Genomic DNA, 4,224 nt, shown 5'->3' with positions numbered 1-4,224 from the left:
TTGGCGCTATTTCCAGGGAATGAATAATCACGATTCTGGCGTACCAAGTTTTTGGCGCCGTTGCCGGGGATTGTTCGAGTTTGAACAACTGACAGTTCATCTTGTTGCTCAGATTAAGTAATTTTATTTTAATTTTAAGCTTTTTGTTTTTATTTTTATTTTCGAAAAATTTTCAAAAAAAAAATAAATTATTCTATGACTTCAGAATTTTTAAGAATGAATTCTAGAGTTTCATGATGATCTGTTGAGGTCTGGCTGGCTGTGAAGCCATGTCTAATCTTTTGGACCGAGGTTTCAACTTATCATCACAAGAGCTTGTTGATTTCTATCAATCTTGCTGTTGAATGTAATGATCTGCTAAAGCTTAGCTAGCCATTGGCCATGTCTAGTGATTTGGACCAAAGCTTTCACTGAAAGCTTGGCTGACTAGTAAGCCATGTCTGATTCCTGGACCGGAGTTTTAGACTAACATTGCATGATTCCTGGAACTCTCATTAAGAATTTTGAATTCCTTATTTTCTTTTTCCAATTAATTTTCGAAAAATACAAAAAATTTTATAAAACCATAAAATCAAAAATAATTTACGTTTCTGGTTTGAGTCTAGTGTCACATTTTAAGTTTGGTGTCTTGCATATTTTTAATTTTCTTGAAATTTTTTGAATATATGTATTATGTTCTTCATTGATCTTCAAGTTGCTCTTGATGATTTTCTAGGGTCTGATCTTTAAATTCTCTTGTTTTGTGTCTTTTGTTGTTTTGCATGTGCATTCTCAATTTGTTAGTGTCTCTAATATGAAAATTTCTAAGTTTGGTGTCCTGCATGCATTGTTTATTTGATCTTAGTTTTTCATGTTTAAGTTTCATTCTGTTGTTTTTCTCTCTCATCATTAAAAATTCAAAAATTTTCAAAATTATGTCCTTTCAAGTCAATAATACAGAGAATTGAAGATTTAGAACATACAACAGAGGAATTACAGAGAAAAAGCTGGGCATTCAAAATGCCCAGTGAAGAAGGAAAACTGGCGTTTAAACGCCAGCCAGGGTACCTGGCTGGGCATTAAACGCCCGAAAGGGTAGTACTTTGGGCGTTAAACGCCAGAATGGATACCATTCTGGGTATTTAATGCCAGGACAGCATCAAGGAGGTAATTTTGTTTTCAATTCAAATCTTTTTCAATTTTGAAAGTTTTAAAACTAATTTTTCAAAATCTTATATTTTTCATGTCTTCTCAATCATATCATTAATTTAATTTTTTATAATTTGTTTTTCAATCATATCTTCTCAATCATATCTTCTCTACCACATCTTTTTTCAAAATAATTTTCAATTATATCTTTTTGATTACTGATTTCAAAAGATTTTTCAAAATCACCTAGCAACTTCCTCACTTCTAATTTTCGAAAAACCACTAACCATTTTTCAAAATTCTTTAACTAATTGTTTTAAATTTTAATTTTTTTTCTTTTAAAAATTTTCGAAAATTTCCTCTCTCACCTTCTTCTATTTAAGGACTAACAATCCTCCTCAATTAGCAATTCGGACTCTCTCCTTCTTCATAAGTTCAAATTCTCCTCTCTACCTTATCCTTCTATTCTTCTTTTCCTCTGACACATTAAGGAATCTCTATACTGTGACATAGAGGATTCTGTACTTTCTTTGTTTTCTTCTCTATCATATGAGTAGGAATAAAGATAAAGGCATTCTTGTTGAAGCTGATCCTGAACCTGAAAGGACCTTGAAAAGGAAGCAAACAAAACAAACATGGCCGAACCCAACAACAATGGTTGAGATGCAAGGAAGATGCTTGGTGACTTTATTGCACCCTCTTTTTACTTCTGTGGAAGGAGCATCTCAATTCCTGCAATTGGAGCAAACAACTTTGAGCTTAAGCCTCAATTAGTTTCTCTAATGCAACAGAATTGCAAGTTTCATGGACTTTCATTGGAAGATCCTCATCAGTTTTTAGCTGAATTCTTGCAAATCTGTGACACTGTCAAGACCAATGGAGTTGATCCCGAGGTCTACAGGCTTATGCTTTTTCCTTTTGCTGTAAGAGACAGAGCTAGGACATGGTTGGACTCACAACCTAAAGAAAGCCTGAACTCTTGGGAAAAGCTGGTCAATGCCTTCTTGGCAAAGTTCTTTCCACCTCAAAAATTGAGTAAGCTTAGAGTGGAAGTCCAAACCTTCAGACAGAAGGAAGGCGAATCCCTCTATGAAGCTTGGGAAAGATACAAGCAGTTGATCAGAAGATGTCTTTCTGGCATGCTTTTAGAATGGAGCGTCATATGCATATTCTATGATAGTCTGTCTGAACTGTCCAAGATGTCATTGGATAACTCTGCTGGTGGATCGCTTCATTTGAAGAAGACGCCTAAAGAAGGCTAGGAACTCATTGAAATGGTTGCAAATAACCAGTTCATGTACACTTTTGAAAGAAATCCTGTGAATAATGGGACAACTCAGAAGAAAGAAGTTCTTGAAATTGATACTCTGAATGCCATATTGGCTCAGAACAAAATATTAACTCAGCAAGTCAATATGATTTCTCAGAGTTTGAATGGATTGCAAGCTGCATCCAACAGTACTAAAGAAGCATCTTCTGAAGAAGAAGCTTATGATCCTGAGAACCCTGCAATGGCAGAGGTGAATTACATGGGAGAACCCTATGGAAACACCTATAATCCTTCATGGAGAAATCATCCAAATTTCTCATGGAAAGACTAACAGAAGCCTCAACATGGCTTCAATAATAATGGTGGAAGAAATATGTTTAGCAATAGCAAGCCTTTTCTATCATCTTCTCAGCAACAGATAGAGAATTCTGAACAGAGCCATTCTGTCCTGGCAACCATAGTCTCTGATCTATCCAAGACCACACTAAGTTTCATGAATGAAACAAGGTCCTCCATTAAAAATTTGGAGGCATAGGTGGGTCAGCTGAGTAAGAAGATTACTGAAACTCCTCCCAGTACTCTCCCAAGCAATACGGAAGAAAATCCCAAGAGAGAGTGCAAGGCCATAACCATGACCAACATGGCCGAACCTGGAGAGAGTGAGGAGGACGTGAGTCCCAGTGAGAAAAGCCTCATAGGATGTCCTCTGGATAGAGAGGAGTTTCCCTTTGAGGAACTAAAGGAATTTGAGGCTCATACAGAGACCATAAAGATTCCATTGAACTTTCTTCTGCCATTCATGAGCTCTGATGAATGTTCTTCCTCTGAAGAGGATGAAGACATCACTGAAGAGAAAGTTGCTAAATATCTAGGAGCAATCATGAAGCTGAATGCCAAGTTATTTGGTTCTAAGACTTGGGAGGATGAACTCCCCTTGTTCACCAATGAACTGAATGCATTAATGATGCAGACATTACCTCAGAAGAAACTGGATCCCAAAAAATTCTTCATACCTTGTACTATAGGCACCATGACCTTTGAGAAGGCTCTATGTGACCTGGGGTCAGGGATAAACCTCATGCCACTCTTTGTAATGGAGAAACTGGGAATCTTTTAGGTACAAGTTACAAGAATCTCACTAGAGATGGCAGACAAATCAATGAAACAGGCTTATGGACTAGTAGAGGACGTGCTAGTGAAGGTTGAAGGCCTTTACACCCTTGCTGTTTTCATAATCCTAGACACTGGAAAGGATGAGGATGAATCCATCATCCTTGGCAGACCCTTCCTAGCCACAGCAAAAGCTATGATTGATGTTGACAGAGGAGAGTTGGTCCTTAAGTTGAATGAGGACTACCTTGTATTCAAGACTCAAGGTTCTCCTTCTGTAACCATGGAGAGGAAGCATGAAAAGCTTCTCTCAATACAGAGTCAAACAAAACCCCCACATTTAAACTCTAAGTTTGGTGTTGGGAGGCCACAACCAAACTCTAAGTTTGGTGTTGAGAGGCTCCAACCTTGCTCTGATTATCTGTGAGGCTCCATGAGAGCTCACTGTCAAGCTATTGACATTAAAGAAGCACTTATTGGGAGGCAACCCAATGTTATTTAATTATATCTATTTATTTTCCATTGTTATTTTATGGTTTTTTTAGGTTGATGATCATGTGAAGTCATAAAAACAACTGAAAAATCAAAAACAGAATGAAAAACAGCATTAAAAATAGCTCACCCTGGAGGAAGAGCTTACTGGTGTTTGAACACCAGTAAGAGTAGCAGAATGGGCGTTAAACGCGCAGTCTGGCACCATTCTGGGCGTTTAACGC

The 4,224-nt window shown here is 37.3% G+C and overlaps 1 non-coding gene across 1 annotated transcript; it reads right to left on the bottom strand.

Annotated features, from left to right (window-relative positions):
• Positions 1 to 2,165: 2,165 nt before the first annotated feature.
• Positions 2,166 to 2,269, bottom strand: LOC112788212 (small nucleolar RNA R71). The gene has a single exon (XR_003195586.1). It is a non-coding gene; the product is annotated as a small nucleolar RNA R71 (small nucleolar RNA).
• Positions 2,270 to 4,224: the final 1,955 nt, after the last annotated feature.

Source organism: Arachis hypogaea, chromosome 20, assembly GCF_003086295.3.
Source record: "Arachis hypogaea cultivar Tifrunner chromosome 20, arahy.Tifrunner.gnm2.J5K5, whole genome shotgun sequence".
Taxonomy (NCBI): Eukaryota; Viridiplantae; Streptophyta; class Magnoliopsida; order Fabales; family Fabaceae; genus Arachis; species Arachis hypogaea.
This window is presented reverse-complemented; position numbering and strand designations above follow the sequence as displayed.